Source organism: Heptranchias perlo, chromosome 30 (assembly GCF_035084215.1).
Source record: "Heptranchias perlo isolate sHepPer1 chromosome 30, sHepPer1.hap1, whole genome shotgun sequence".
Lineage (NCBI taxonomy): Eukaryota > Metazoa > Chordata > Chondrichthyes > Hexanchiformes > Hexanchidae > Heptranchias > Heptranchias perlo.
Window position 1 is genome coordinate 17,769,900 of NC_090354.1, and position 17,442 is coordinate 17,787,341.

The following is a 17,442-nucleotide window of genomic DNA, read 5'->3' on the forward strand; positions in this document are numbered from 1 at the left end:
TCCCCCCAGACACTCCCCTGACCTGATCCTGAACCCTCATGCCCTCTCTGAGCTCATCTTGTCCTTGAGGCCCACCTCGTGCTCCCTTGACTGCATTCCCACTACACAGCTGACCATCCAATTCCCTTTATTCACATAATATACTAACTAACAAGGTGGGCAAATAAATCCTCTTCTATCATTAATATAAGTAATTGTTCTAGTTTACTGCTTATACAGGCAAGAGTAGACATGAATACATGAAAAAAGAGACAAGAATAGCCCTATTTGGCCCACCAAACTACTTTTTATCCAACAAACTAATTTATTCAATCTCCTAATAGAGGAAAATAGAACTGGTACACTTCCTAGGAGTGAAAGCTCTCTGAACGATCTCATTAATCCTAAAGCCAACCAAGCAAAACACAAATATATAAATCTAATATTATGATTTACCCTATTCTATCCTGAGTAGTTGCATTCTACACATGCCAATAACTCTCAGAAGACTAGAGCCTATAGTGCTCCATGTGATATTTTATCCTGTGTTCCAATACATATCTTTATAACCTCCATTTCCAGTTCCTACAGATATCCATCCAGCTCTTGTAAAGGAATTCATATACTTTTAATGGACCCCTATACCATATTTACTACCTTTTAGGGAGAAAAATATTTTTAATGCTGCGTGATACTTTCCATTTATTTTGCTTATAAACTCTGTTTACCTTTACATTATTTATGGCTCTCACCATTTAAAGGATTTGAATCCGCCCAATCTATTTTTCTCCAAAAGTAATGGGGATGTTCGCTGATGACTGCACAGTGTTCAGTTCCATTCGCAACCCCTCAAATAATGAAGCAGTCCGAGCCCGCATGCAGCAAGACCTGGACAACATCCAGGCTTGGGCTCATAAGCGGCAAGTAACATTCGCGCCAGATAAGTGCCAGGCATTGACCATCTCCAACAAGAGAGAGTCTAACCAACTCCCCTTGACATTCAACGGCATTACCATCACCGAATCCCCCACCATCAACATCCTGGGGGTCACCATTGACGAGAAACTTAACTGGACCAGCCATATAAATACCGTGGCTATGAGAGCAGGTCAGAGGCTGGGTATTCTGCGGCGAGTGACTCACCTCCTGACTCCCCAAAGCCTTTCCACCATCTACAAGGCACAAGTCAGGAGTGTGATGGAATACTCTCCACTTGCTTGGATGAGTGCAGCTCCAACAACACTCAAGAAGCTCGACACCATCCAAGATAAAGCAGCCCGCTTGATTGGCACCCCATCCACCACCCTAAACATTCACTCCCTTCACCACCGGCGCACTGTGGCTGCAGTGTGTACCATCCACAGGATGCACTGCAGCAACTCGCCAAGGCTTCTTCGATAGCACCTCCCAAACCCGCGACCTCTACCGCCTAGAAGGACAAGAGCAGCAGGTACATGGGAACAACACCACCTGCACGTTCCCCTCCAAGTCACACACCATCCCGACTTGGAAATATATCGCCGTTCCTTCATCGTTGCTGGGTCAAAATCCTGGAACTCCCTTCCTAACAGCACTGTGGGAGAACCGTCACCACACGGACTGCAGCGGTTCAAGAAGGCAGCTCACCACCACCTTCTCAAGGGCAATTAGGGATGGGCAATAAATGCTGGCCTCGCCAGCGACGCCCACATCCCATGAACGAAAAAAAAAAATGTTAACATGCAGGTACAGCAAGCAATTAGGAAAGCAAAGAGTAAGGAGGTCTTGCTGCAATTATATAGGTCTCTGGTGAGATCACACCTGGAGTACTGTGTACAGTTTTGGTCTCCTTACCTAAGGAAGGATATACTTGCCTTAGAGGGGGTGCATCGAAGGTTCACTAGATTCATTCCTGGGATGAGAGGGTCGTCCTATGAGGACAGATTAATCACTAGATTAATTCCTGGGATGAGAGGGTTGTCCTATGAGGAGAGATTGAGTAGAATTTGCCTACATTCTCTGGAGTTTAGAAGAATGATAGGTGATCTCAATGAAACGTATAAAATTCTTAAAGGGCTTGACAGGTTAAATGCTGAGAGGCTGTCTTCCCTGGCTAGAGAGTCTCGAACTAGGGGTCATATTCTCAAGATAAGGGGTCGGCCATTTAGGACCGAGATGAGGAAAAATTTCTTCACTCAAAGAGTTGTGAATCTTTGGAATTCTCTATCCCAGAGCGTCACTGAGTATGTTCAAGACTGAGATCAATAGATTTTTGGACACTAGGGGAATCAAGGGATATGGGGATAGGGCAGGAAAGTGGAGTTGTGGTAGAAGATCAGCCATGATCTTATTGAATGGCGGAGCAGGCTCGAGGGGCAGTATGGTCTACTCCTGCTCCTATTTCTTATAGTATGGTCTCATGTTCAATTCTCTGAGCCTTTATTAATGGGCCAGAAATCACACAGAGCGGTGAGGCAACGCTCACCGACGCTCCTGCGAACTAAATTAACAAATTTACTTACTGCGGGCTATATGGCGTTGAATTGCTTGAATTTGAACTTTAAAAAAATGTGCGTTATCAACCCAGCCTCTGAGCAGCGAGTTGCCGCGCGGCTGGAAAAGTCTTGAGGAGAAGACACGCCCACAAAATCTGTCAGGAAGAGAAGTCACGATCACAGATTCAGGCTGCATTGCTCAAGCAGGCAAGCAGACTTCATTCATTTAAAGTTAATATTCTGTATGTCATTGTATATAAAAATTTTATTTTTTTTAAATAAAAAGCCAAAGAAATAATTGAATTAAATTAAAGAGACAGAAGGGAAAAGTAAAACAAAATTTTTTATTCATTTAATTTTTTTTAACAACCAAAAACTATTAAAATAATATGAGACTCCACATTTTTAAAAGTAAATTTTTAGTTGTTTGGCAGTCATTAAGACTTACCGGGCTGTTAAAAGTTTAGACCTGGTATTTTTAAGCGTACTTGTTTGGTGGTGTAATTAGTTATTTTCCAGCTAAGCAGATAAGCAAGTTGGCGCTTTTTCAATGATTTCTCTGATTGCAGCGTGCAATGTCCCTTTAATTTGAAGCTGTCATATCGCCGGCGAATCACTCGGAGCAAATTCCAGATTTCCGCGTTTCACTGCGCATGTGGGAATGCGATAACTTGCTCCTTCAATTCACCACTAAAACCTGAGAGCGCTGTTGAGCTCCTCCGTTATTTTGGGAGCGATTTCTGGCCCAGTAAGTTAAAACTTTAAGGGCCAAAATAATGTTGGTCACACTTCTCTGAACACTCTCTAATGTTTAAATGTCCTTCTTAAGGTAAGATGCCAATATCTGCACTTCATTTTCAAATGTTTCTTTACCAAAAAGCGGTACATGATGAAAACCTTCAAAATCCATCAAAGCACTTGATTAGCTTTATTAATAACAAGTTCACCCTGACTAGATACTTTTAGTGAATGGTGAATAATCAAACATAAATCTTTTGCATCGTTGTCAAAGGGCACCAATCCATTATGCACTCATTTCATGTTTCCCATATCAATGTGCACATCATCCTCATATCCAAATTAAACTCCTGGCATTCCTTAGCCTTGGCAATTAAATTTGTCTAGATTTCTTTGAATGCTACCAATCTACCCTACACTAGCAACCTGGCGACAAAATTTGCATTCTAATCCATATTGCTGATGGACAAAGCTAAGCATCCTATGAAATTGCAATAAACAAAACACAAAAAGATTGATCATTGCCTCAGCACATCTGCTGCTGAAATTCATCCATGGATTTGTCACTTCCAGACTCAACTATTCCAATTCTGCCCTGGCCAGCTTTCTATCCCCCACCTTTTGTAAATGTCAGCTCATTCAAAACTCAGTCCTCACCAATTAATTCTGTCCTTGCTGATCTAGATTGGCTCTGGTTCTCCAACACCTCCAATTTAACATTTTCATTCTCATGTTTAAATCCCTTCATGATCTCGCCACTCCCCATCTCTGTAATCTCCTTCAGCCCTACAACCCCTCCAGAACTCTCATTCCTCTGACTGGCCTCTGGTGCATCCCTCCTTCCTTTTGCCCAACAATTGGCAGCCATGCCTTCAGCCACCTAGGCCACACACTCTGGAATTCCCTCCCTAAACCCTTCTCCACCTCCCTCTCCTCCTTTAACACCCTTCTGAAAACCCATCTCTTTGACCGAACTTTTGGTCACCCCTCCTTGTATTTCCTTCTTAGGCTCAGCATCCATGTTTATCTGACTACACCTCTGTGTAGTATCTTGGGACATTTTTCTCTGTTAAAGGTGCTATATAAACACAAGTTGTTGTTGTTTTTATCAAGCTAATTTGTAATCCAGCTAGTAAATTTGCCATTAATTCACGAGCCTTATTTAAAAACTTTACATGTAGAACTTTATCAAATCTGCAAATCCCAGCAAATTATATCCACTTGATTATCATTTTCTACCAATGTCAGCGATGGTTCAGTGTGTAGCACTTTTACCTTTGAGTCAGAAGGTTGTGGGTTCAAGTCCCACTCCAGAGACTTAAGCACATAATCCAGGCTGACATTCCAGTGCATTACTGAAGGGTATGCTACACTGTTGGAGGTCCTGTCTTTCAAATGAGACGTTAAACTGAAGCCCTGCCTGCCCTCTCAGATGGACGTAAAAGATTCCATGGCACTATTTCGAAGAAGAGCAGGGGAGTTCTCCCTGGTGTCCTGGCCAATATTTATCCCTCAACCAACATCGCTAAAACAGATTATCTGGTCGTTATGTCTTTGCTGTTTGTGGGACCTTGCTGTGCACAAGTTGGCTGCTGCATTTCCTACATTACAACAGTGACTACTCTTCAAAAGTACTTTATTGGCTGTAAAGCGCTTTGGGAAATCCTGAGGTCGTGAAAGGCTATATAAATGCAAGTATGTCTTTCTTTTATCTCCTCAAAGAATTTCAGTTGACTTGTGTGGTCTCTTCAATTGGTTTTAAATTCATTCTGTTTATCCTTTGTAAACTTTGGCTCTCTTCACATGAACATAGGTGAGCCCCCAAATGCATTGCCATGTTCTAAATGTTGGGCAGGATTCTCCTCTTCGCAACGATATCATGGCAAGGAGGGAGTTCTGCTCCTCACCCCGAGGATATCTCAGCCCTGACCCATTTTTCTGGACCTGGTGTAATTTGTTATGTAGTGGTACCAGTCCATGACTGCCAGTGTCAAAAAAACATCAAGGTGCTGCAGCAGCATCATAGAATCATAGAAATTTATGGCACAGAAGGAGCTCATTCGGCCCATTGTCTCTGTGCCGGCCAAAAAGGAGCTATCCAGCCTAATCTCACTTTCCAGCTCTTGGTCTGTTGCCTTGTAGGTTACGGCACTTCAAGTGCATATCCAAGTAAAAGAGGCGGTGAGGGAATCAGCCCCAAAGATGAAGAAACCTGCCAGTTTTTTAGGCCTTGATAAAACTAAGTATTAGGGAACACACTGGAGGTAGAGGAGGTCTCTATTCGGTGCTCTTCCTCCATGAACAGAAATTGGGACTAATGTCACCAATACTTTGAGTCGATCATGACATTTCTCGAGGCGGTCCTAGGGACCAGTAATCCACCAGTAATATATATCCTGTCCCCTGCCAGTATTTACATGTGGTACTCAGGGAAAGGACAGCCAGCGGTGGACCTTGCAGGGTGAGAGGAACTTAATTTGGGGTAGAAACCTTGCTACCCACTTTTCCCCACTTTTTGGCTGTTATCACGTCCAATTTCAGGTGGGATAGCAGAGGAAAATCCTATCTGTTATCTTAACAGGTCTGTAATACCCGATTCAGCTCACTTCATTTTGGAATAAAAGTCATTGTGAATCATGGCCAACTAGGTGAGGTACTGGAGGGCGACTGATAACTGTGAGCTGCACACCACCAAGAAGTCAACACCTGCAGGACAGCAGAAGAAAAACAACTAGGGTAAAAATATCAATGTATCTTTTATTGTTATCCAAATCTCTTGTATTCTGTTTGTATTCAAGGATATTTTTAAAACTGAGAAACCCAGGTGAAGGACCAAGACTCATAGTACAAGACATCACCAAGGCTGAAATGAGAAGCTGAGGTAAGACACTTCCAAGCTATTCAAAGAATCTCCTAAAAGAATTAACTCCCTATTTCCTCATTTAATTCCTTCAGGATTTTCAGGTATATCCCATCTGGTTTAATACATTGGGTTTTTTCATAGCATTTACATTGACCTTTATCTGTATTACAGATTGTTGAACTAGGATGAATAAATCTGGAAATTGGCCACAGTTTTCACATGAAACAAGGAATTGAATGAAATTCATTTGTCATTTCTTTATCTGCATAATATTTCTACACAATTTACTCTTAAAAAATCCATTTTCCAGCTCTCCGCTTTGTACTTGGTCGAGTGAATTGTCAGCTTTTACCAGCCGTATATAATATGAATAAGGTGAAATTGTAGAATGTCTGCATACCTTCTGAAGAATACAGGGTCAGATTAAACTCCCAGGATTGACATGATCATTCAGGCCACCCTGTCATGGTCACGAGTGAGTTTTGTTGATCAGCTGGGAGCCCTAGACACGAAAGAAACCAGCGGCATACAGTGTAGAGAATCACAGGCTCAGACCCACATCCCATAAATAAGTGTTGCATCATCATAGAGAATGTTCACCAAGAAAGACATTGGATGAGATTCTTGACAAAAGTAAAACTGCCCTTAGCCAGCCAACTCTTTACTAAGTGAAGGCTGTAGAGCAGGGAATACTTGGTGTTTGGAAATAAAGAAACAAACCAAGAAATTAAGAATCACGAATGAAGAAAAAAGGTAATTAAAACATTTGAGGGATTGCTGTATGATTTTTAAAAATCTTTCAATTCATCAGAGCGGCGGCGGACCTGATCGGGAGCAGAGGAGAGAGACCGAGAGCGGGGATAAAAGAGCGGCGGCCCCAGGCCCGAGACCAGAGCGGCGGCGGACCTGATCGGGAGCAGAGGAGAGAGACCGAGAGCGGGGATAAAAGAGCGACGGCCCCAGGCCCGAGACCAGAGCGGCGGCGGACCTGATCGGGAGCAGAGGAGAGAGACCGAGAGCGGGGATAAAAGAGCGGCGACCCGAGGCCCGAGACCAGAGCGGCGGCGGACCTGATCGGGAGCAGAGGAGAGAGACTGAGAGCGGGGATAAAAGAGCGGCGGCCCCAGGCCCGAGACCAGAGCGGCGGCGGACCTGAACGGGAGCAGAGGAGAGAGACCGAGAGAGGGGATAAAAGAGCGGCGGCCCCAGGCCCGAGACCAGAGCGGTGACGGACCTGAACGGGAGCAGAGGAGAGAGACCGAGAACGGGGATAAAAGAGCGGCGGACCGAGGCCCGAGACCAGAGCGGCGGCGGACCTGATCGGGAGCAGAGGAGAGAGACCGAGAGCGGGGATAAAAGAGCGGCGGACCGAGGCCCGAGACCAGAGCGGTGGGGGACCTGATCGGGAGCAGAGGAGAGAGACCGAGAGCGGGGATAAAAGAGCGGCGGCCCGAGGCCCGAGACCAGAGCGGCGGCGGACCTGATCGGGAACAGAGGAGAGAGACCGAGAGCGGGGATAAAAGAGCAGCGGACCGAGGCCCGAGACCAGAGCGGTGGGGGACCTGATCGGATCAAAAACAACAACAGAAAACCAAGGAGTGACGTCACAGGACAGCAGGTAAGTGATTGGTTGGTGAGTATTACTGTTTTTTTTCTTCTCTAAATTAGGGCATTGGTTTAAACTAAGAGCTGGGAAACTAAGCAGCTTTTATAGCAGGTAGTTTTTTTTTAGTGAACCTAGGTCCCTGGTATAGTTAACATTTTCAAATTTCAACGTAATTTAAAAGGGGTAACTAAGCTAAGGCAAATCATGGCAGCAGACCTCGCACCCGTGATATGCCCCTCCTGCAAGATGTGGGAAGTAATGGACACTACCAGTGTCCCTGCCGACCATGTGTGCAGGAAGTGTGTCCACCTGCAGCTACTGACCGATCGTATCTCGGAGCTGGAGCTGCGGGTGGACTCACTGTGGAGCATCCGCGATACAGAGAAACTCGTGGATAGCACGTTTAGCGAGTTGGTCACACCGCAGGTAAAGGCAGTACAGGCAGGAAGTGAATGGGTGACCACCAGGAAGAGTAAGAGGTGCAGGCAGGTAGTGCAGGGGTCCCCTGTGGCCATCCCCCTCTCAAACAGGTATACCGTTTTGGATACTGTTGTGGGAGATGGCTCACCAGGGGAAGGTGGCAGCGGCCAGGTTCATGGCACCGTGGCTGGCTCTGCTGCACAGGAGGGCAGGAAAAAGAGTGGCAGAGCTATAGTGATAGGGGACTCGATTGTAAGGGGAATAGACAGGCGTTTCTGCGGACGCAACCGATACTCCAGGATGGTATGTTGCCTCCCTGGTGCAAGGGTCAGGGATGTCTCGGAGCGGCTGCAGAACATTTTGGAGGGGGAGGGTGAACAGCCAGTTGTCGTGGTGCATATAGGTACCAACGATATAGGTAAAAAACGGGATGAGGTCCTACAAGCTGAATTTTGGGAGTTAGGAGTTAGACTAAAAAGTAGGACCTCAAAGGTAGTAATCTCAGGATTGCTACCAGTGCCACGGGCTAGTCAGAGTAGGAATGACAGGATAGCTAGGATGAATACGTGGCTTGAGAGATGGTGCAAGAGGGAGGGATTCAAATTCCTGGGACATTGGAACCGGTTCTGGGGGAGGTGGGACCAGTACAAATTGGACGGTCTGCATCTGGGCAGGACTGGAACCAATGTCCTAGGGGGAGTGTTTGCTAGTGCTGTTGGGGAGGGTTTAAACTAAAGTGGCAGGGGGATGGGAATCGATGCAGGAAGTCAGTGGGAAGTAAAGTGGTGACAGAAACAAAAGGCAGTAAGGGAGAGTGTACAAAACATGACCGGACAAATGGTCTGAGAAAGCACGGCAAAGACCAAGGGAAGTCTAGATTAAACTGCATTTATTTCAATGCAAGAAGTCTGATGGGCAAGGCAGATGAACTCAGGGCATGGATGGGTACATGGGACTGGGATGTTATAGCTATTACTGAAACATGGCTAAGGGAGGGGCAGGACTGGCAGCTAAATATTCCAGGGTACAGATGCTATAGGAAAGATAGAGCAGGAGGTAAGAGAGGAGGGGGAGTTGCGTTCTTGATTAGGGAGAACATCACGGCAGTAGTGAGAGAGGATATATCCGAGGGTTCGCCCACGGAGTCGATATGGGTAGAACTGAAAAATAAGAAGGGAGAGATCACGTTGATAGGATTGTACTACAGACCCCCAAATAGTCAACGGGAAATTGAGGAGCAAATATGTAAGGAGATTACAGACAGCTGCAAGAAAAATAGGGTGGTAATAGTAGGGGACTTTAACTTTCCCAACATTGACTGGGACAGCCATAGCATTAGGGGCTTGGATGGAGAGAAATTTGTTGAGTGTATTCAGGAGGAATTTATCATTCAGTATGTGGATGGCCCGATTAGAGAGGGGGCAAAACTTGACCTCCTCTTGGGAAATAAGGAAGGGCAGGTGACAGAAGTGTTAGTGAGGGATCACTTTGGGACCAGTGATCATAATTCCATTAGTTTTAAGATAGCTATGGAGAAGGATAGGTCTGGCCCAAAAGTTAAAATTCTAAATTGGGGAAAGGCCAATTTTGATGGTATTAGACAGGAACTTTCAGAAGTTGATTGGGAGAGTCTGTTGGCAGGCAAAGGGATGTCTGGTAAGTGGGAGGCTTTCAAAAGTGTGTTAACCAGGGTTCAGGGTAAGCACATTCCTTATAAAGTAAAGGGCAAGGCTGGTAGAAGTAGGGAACCTTGGATGACTCGGGAGATTGAGGCCCTAGTCAGAAAGAAGAAGGAGGCATATGACATGCATAGGCAGCTGGGATCAAGTGGATCCCTTGAAAAGTATAGAGATTGCCGGAGTAGAGTTAAGAGAGAAATCAGGAGGGCAAAAAGGGGACATGAGATTGCTTTGGCAGATAAGGCAAAGGTGAATCCAAAGAGCTTCTACAAATACATAAAGGGCAAAAGAGTAACTAGGGAGAAAGTAGGGCCTCTGAAGGATCAACAAGGTCATCTATGTGCGGAACCACAAGAGATGGGTGAGATCCTAAATGAATATTTCGCATCGGTATTTACGGTTGAGAAAGGCATGGATGTTAGGGAACTTGGGGAAATAAATAGTGATGTCTTGAGAAGTGTACATATTACAGAGAGGGAGGTGCTGGAAGTCTTAACGCGCATCAAGGTAGATAAATCTCCGGGACCTGATGAAAATGTATCCCAGGACGTTATGGGAGGTTAGGGAGGAAATTGCGGGTCCCCTAGCAGAGATATTTGAATCATCCACCGCTACAGGTGAGGTGCCTCAAGATTGGAGGGTAGCAAATGTTGTGCCTTTGTTTAAGAAGGGCGGCAGGGAAAATCCTGGGAACTACAGACCAGTGAGCCTGACATCTGTAGTGGGTAAGTTGTTAGAGGGTATTCTGAGAGACAGGATCTACGGGCATTTGGAGAGGCAGGGACTGATTAGGAACAGTCAGCATGGTTTTGTGAGAGGAAAATCATGTCTCACGAATTTGATTGAGTTTTTTGAAGGGGTAACCAAGAAGATAGATGAGGGCTGTGCAGTAGACGTGGTCTACATGGACTTTAGCAAAGCCTTTGACAAGGTACCGCATGGTAGGTTGTTACATAAGGTTAAATCTCACGGGATCCAAGGTGAGGTAGCCAATTGGATACAACATTGGCTTGACGACAGAAGACAGAGGGTGGGTGTAGAGGGTTGTTTTTCAAATTGGAGGCCTGTGATCAGCGGTGTGCCTCAGGGATCGGTGCTGGGTCCGCTGTTATTTGTTATTTATATTAATGATTTGGATGAGAATTTAGGAGGCATGGTTAGTAAGTTTGCAGATGACACCAAGATTGGTGGCATCGTGGACAGTGAAGAAGGTTATCTAGGATTGCAACGGGATCTTGATAAATTGGGCCAGTGGGCCGATGAATGGCAGATGGAGTTTAATTTAGATAAATGTGAGGTGATGCATTTTGGGAGATCGAATCGGGCCAGGACCTACTCCGTTAATGGTAGGGTGTTGGGGAGAGTTATAGAACAAAGAGATCTAGGAGTACAGGTTCATAGCTCCTTGAAAGTGGAGTCACAGGTGGATAGGGTGGTGAAGAAGGCATTCAGCTTGCTTGGTTTCATTGGTTAGAACATTGAATACAGGAGTTGGGATGTCTTGTTGAAGTTGTACAAGACATTAGTTAGGCCACACTTGGAATACTGTGTACAGTTCTGGTCACCCTATTATAGAAAGGATATTATTAAACTAGAAAGAGTGCAGAAAAGATTTACTAGGATGCTGCCGGGACTTGATGGTTTGACTTATAGGGAGAGGTTAGATAGACTGGGACTTTTTTCCCTGGAGAGTAGGAGGTTGAGGGGTGATCTTATAGAAGTCTATAAAATAATGAGGGGCATAGATAAGGTAGATAGTCAAAATCTTTTCCCAAAGGTAGGGGAGTCTATAACGAGGAGTCATAGATTTAAGGTGAGAGGGGAGAGATACAAAAGGGTCCAGAGGGGCAATTTTTTCACTCAAAGGGTGGTGAGTGTCTGGAACGAGCTGCCAGAGGCAGTAGTAGAGGCGGGTACAATTTTGTCTTTTAAAAAGCATTTGGACAGTTACATGGGTAAGATGGGTATAGAGGGATATGGGCCAAGTGCAGGCAATTGGGACTAGCTTAGTGGTATAAACTGGGCGACATGGACATGTTGGGCCGAAGGGCCTGTTTCCATGTTGTAAACTTCTATGATTCTATGATTCTATCATTGTTGCTATTTTCAGGAAGCAGGTAGGTAGCATTCCACCAACATACTGGTCATTTTTATTTTAAACATTGTCTATTCCTGTGTATTTATGCTTATCAAAATGATGGAAGATGGTAATGAAGAATGAAACAATTGCAGTTCCTTGTACACAGAGTCAGCATCAAGAATTCTCAGGTCACATATAGCATAGATTAGCGATATGTGTAGTGTCCCGATAATACGCATTAGTTCTAACCTTAATAGAGCACTCTCATTGTATGAACGGGTTATTCCATTTCCAATACTCATTATTATTGGGCTCCTCCTGAGTGAAACTACCTATATAGAACCCTGAATAGACTCGCGTCGTGGACATACACCCACTAGAAGCTGAGTTTGAAATGCCCAACACTATTCCACTTCAGATCTTTACAGACAGCAGAAAGTGAAGACTTTTACCCAATCATCTCAAAGATGATAATGAAAGTTCTAACTAACAATAGCATCCAGTTCCTCTATGAATTTAAAAAAAGCAAGAAATATTTGAAATATAAATTTTCAGCCAGTTTTTCACAAACTATAACAAAACTATTATAACAATTCTGTCAATCTTATTAACATAGAACATTTTCAAAAGAAACTGACATTGATAGAATTCATCAACCAAATTTTGTATAAAGCAGTACGTGGAATTATTTTTACTGTTGTGACTCCAGCATCATTACAGAAGACTGCCAATTCCTAGATGATGGACTGTGTCCCTCTGTGCATGTCTAGTATTTTATTTAAGGAGACAAATGCATATGAATCCAGATTGAGGCAACTTCAGATTTGGTTTTGAATATTTAGGTTAATTTGTAATAATTCAGATTTGATCTTCAGAGTCTGCTTATCTAACCATAAAAAATGAACCAAAAAACCATTACAAAATACAGTAATTCTTATTTTAAAGTTTTTTTTTACACACATACATTTTGGGCTTTTTTGATGTAAAACTGAAAACAAATCAAAGAAAATATCAAGAAAACAAATTAAATATTGCCCTTTTAAACAGAACGGCATAAAATGGGTGTGTTAAGAAAGCTCACGGTGCCTGGATTGTACCCAAAAACCTCTGGAGTAAGGGCGCCTAGGCCTGTCTCCTGGGTGGAACCGTAACCACACTGAGCCCAAGGCAGTCTTGTCTGCATTCCATCAACCTGACTGACAGCACAGTAGCCTGCAATTTAGATCTCAACCTTCAGCTAAGTAATAATAACCCTTCGTGGGCCAATGAAGAAAAATCAAAGGGATTGGGAGTTTTGCTGCCTTTATTGTACTGTCAGAAAGAGGTTAATGAATGACCTGGCATCTATGTGATCACAGAACATTATTACAAAACTCAGCAGTGAGACAGTGTTGTTAAGCCCACAACCCTATTTCCATATCCACTGTTTACAAGGGGAGGGATCCATTTTTGGTTACAGAGCAACACCAAATGAGCATCCCATGAGTTTTCAAGACTAAATTATCCAACACATGAATCTAAACTTTTTACGGTTAAGAGTATTTTATTGGAAGATTACAGATTTACATAAATATTTAATATCAGAAAAGAATAACTAGGAAAAGAAGAAATTGCACCAAATTTATCATTTTAAAAAAAATGAACTTTTATATTTCATGACGTTTTTCAACAAATGGAAGAAGAACACTCATCAGTTAATAATGGTTTACAGACAAATTACCCACTCATGACATGAACAGCGAGAACTAACTTGGGATTGTGGTCCTTGTGGGCTGAAGCATCTGTTGTCACTTTGCAGGATATCATCAATGTCCTTAAAGATTATCAACTAAATTGTTGTCTGTTTGTTATCTGCAATATATCCTGTTGAATTTATTTGCTGAAACTTCATCAACTACAGCAGTGATGGCCAACCTTTTGCAAAGGAGTGCCACATTGTGAAACTAGAATGTGCAGGCATGCCACTTGCAGAATATTGTCATGAATAATACTAATTTTTTAAACTTGGAAATCTTAGCTGAATAAAACAAGTAATAATAACTCCAACAATTGTTATAGGGCCAATAATTATGTAATGGTCACTAGGTTTACAAATTAAACATGGCAATCTTACATACTTAATGTGGGTTCTGAACCTGCTTGCTGCTTCACCTCAGTGTACTTCATTGTGTATGTGAAGCTCAGACATTTCGGAGATATGTCATAAATCTGAGATAGATAGCTTTTTGGCAACCAAAGGTATTAAGGGATATGGGCCAAAGGCAGGTATATGGAGCTAGATCACAGATCAGCCATGATCGTATCAAATGGCGGAGCAGGCATGAGGGGCTGAATGGCCTACTCCTGTTCCTATGTTCTTATAAGGCTCTTTTATCAATAACCTTTATCTTCCTCTTATTCTTCCATTCCATCCATTCAGCACAAGCATACGCACAAGAAACTGCTGGCTTCATTCAAGACAAACACAGATATCTCACATTTGTGTCACTGCACCTCACATATGTTCAACTGTACAGGACACTGAGATGAAGAGAGTGATGTGGAAAGTGCCATTCTTTAATAATAAACACAAGAGAAACTGGTCAAATGAAGGAAAATGTTTATTTCAGCATAAAATATTACCCAAAACATCACAGCAAAATTTTAATTATTGGGCTCTTTTGAAAATAATGTCAACAGATGAGAGACCCCAGAAAGTGCTGAACTTTTGCTTAATGTTTGTAATTCGTGCAACAGTCTCCAGAATTCATCTTGAGTGGTTGTTCACAGACGGCGCATACTGGGGAGGGAGGAAGACAGATCCCCTCTGCATATCAGTCAAATTTACACTAACTCACCAACTCACAACCGCTAATTCCCCCCACTAAGGGATAAACCAAATCTCACCTGGGCACCAGTCCCTTCGCCCCAACCGGTTACTCCTCCTCTCTGCAGATCAGGTAGTTCTCCATCCCCACATTCCTGGCTGCCAGACAGTCCTTCCACACATCGTCTCCTATGTGCGTGGCCTGCTCAGGCTCCACCTGGGCGATGTCCAGGGCCTTAACGAAGATCTGGGGGTCCAGCTTGACTGCCCAGACGTCCTCCAACGTCAACTCAAACTCAAAATGCTGCAGCAGCTCGCAGTTGGCTAGAATCTGCTCCAGGCAGCAGTCAAATTTGGAAATTACTGCCATGCGGATTCCCGTTGGTCAGAGTGTCTCTCATATTGGTGAACACCTCCCTGTTCCTAGCGCTGCAGAGCCCCTGATAAAGGTTCTCAGTGAGCGGGCACAATACCCGATCTTGGTTCAACCCGCAAAGCCGGAAGGCCTGTTTGACAATGTACCCCCACCATAGCTGGGAGCTCAGGCCCCGGCCTAGGCCATAGTTGGGGAACAGCTCGTCCTGCATCCTGATGGCGGCGAGGAACGATCGGTCGAGAGCTTCGGCCTCCACCTGGATCCCGTGGATCTTGGCCACCGAGGAGTACAGCTCGCCAATCGAGCAACGTACTCGGAGCAGAGTGTCCTTCACATCCCAGGTCAGCAACCACCACCGTCTGCCCGCACTCGACCGGTCGCGTGCCATGGCGTGCCACTCTCTGGAGAGATGCGTGCTACACGTGCCTGGGGTTGGCCATCACTGAACTACAGTATTTAGCTGAAACAAATGTATGATGCATTCAGTTCATCTAATACTCATTGGAGTAGATCTTGACTTTGTGCAATAGTGTATAACAGACAAAAGCGAGTCGCCAGCCCGTTGTACGTTTCTCCCGATTTTTAAAAATCAGGAGAGATGTAAAATGGGTTGTCGATTCACTATCACCTATTTTACACAATCGCACAAAGTCAAGATCTACCCCAACATCTACCCCGATAAATCTTACAACAATTTATAAATGTGTCTCTGAGAACTGACTATTGAAAAAGGTACATTCTAACTTTCTTATATTTGTCATTGCAATAATTGTACTTTTACTTCAAAGGAGGAGATTATTGCCATGCTTGCTATAAAACACTTAATAGTTATAGCTGTGAAAATTGTAAATATCTTGCTTTGACAATCTTTAATTCTAAAATGTCTGTCAACTATTTTCAGTTTCCAACTACACATAACTACTTATGTTTTCCATAAGTTTTTAAAATTTTATTTTTTCATAGCCCCTTCCTGCTATTTGGTTCTCCCACTGCAATGTCCCACCACCAGCCTCCCTCCTTCAACAGGGAGGCTGGACCAGTCTGTTTCTGTATGGAGATCTCCACTGCCACCATTAGTGCCACTCTGTGGGTGTTCCATTAACATTGGTGTCTGAGCGCCTGCTTCTCTCCCCAGGCGATGATTATAGGTTCCAGTCCTAGGATGTCTATCTCTTATGCTTGCTTACTGCTGTAATTCTTAACCAGTTTGTTTGATGAAACACCTCACTACGGTAGCAAATTAAGTTAAAAGAAAAACAGAAATGAAGAAAAGAGGAAATGTGGCAGGAAACCAATAGTCAAAGGTGACTCTAGGATGCATGCAAATCAGAAAGCAAAGCTTATGGGCATATTGTGAGAGCAAGAATGAAGAGATAACATAAGGAAAGGCAAAAAAGAATGAGTAATGCAGTCCGTTGATACAGAGATGAGTAAGCTGGCCAAAGGCCCAAAAGTAAGGGAGACAACATCACAGATAAAGAAGTAGGAAGCAAATGTCAAGAATAACCAATATTTTTTTTCCTGTTTTTTTTCAACATGTTTAGGATGGTAATCTACCATGCCATCCAACCTATACTATCCTATTCAACCGTAACAATATATATATTACATTCATTAATAATGAAAACAAAACTTGAAAAAAAATGCACAACTTAAAGTGTTAGCATGCACTAAGACAAGATCTAAACACATGCCACTGTGTGGCAAGAGACAGGTTTAAAACAATTGAGGCAGCTGCATGGATTAGATAGCAGACACCCAAAACACAGACTAAGTACTATTTAGCTCCCCAGAGAAAACCTTGAAAGATGAACAAAGCAATTAAACAACATACGCACAAAAGCCAACAACTCTTGGCTTGTCTGCTGTTGCTTCTGAATCAGTGGAGTACGTGGCTTCAATGGGGTAGCCCACAGAAATCAGCTTGAAGTTGGGTGGTTGAATACTGGATTCCAAGAAGTAATTGGATTCAAAAGAAACAAAAATAAATTAAGTGGTAACCATATTTATTAGTTCAATTGAAATCAGAAAGGAAATTAAAAGTCATCGACCAGCAAAAGAAGAGAAAATGCACAAATTCAAAAGCAGCAGTAATTTATCGAAGAAAGAAAAGAAAGACTTGCATTTATATAGCACTTTTCATGACCTCAGGAAGTCCCAAAGTGCTTTACAACCAATGAAGTACTTTTGAACTGTCACTGGTGTAATGTAGGAAACACGGCAGCCAATTTGTACAAAGCAAGATCCCATAAACAGCAATGAAATGAATGATCAGACCATCTGGTTTAGGTGTTGGAGTTGACACTGAATTCTACTTATTGTTACTTTTATTGTCACTTTTTACTTTCTTGCTTCTACTCTCTAAATTTCTAATTTGTTCAGTAGATTCTCATTACTGGTGATTTTTTGAACTAATAATGC

At 43.4% G+C, this 17,442-nt stretch overlaps 1 pseudogene; it reads right to left on the minus strand.

The window, feature by feature from the left end:
* Nucleotides 1–14,612: 14,612 nt before the first annotated feature.
* Nucleotides 14,613–15,409, minus strand: LOC137300068 (haloacid dehalogenase-like hydrolase domain-containing protein 3; annotated as a pseudogene).
* Between the last annotated feature and the right edge of the window lie 2,033 nt (nt 15,410–17,442).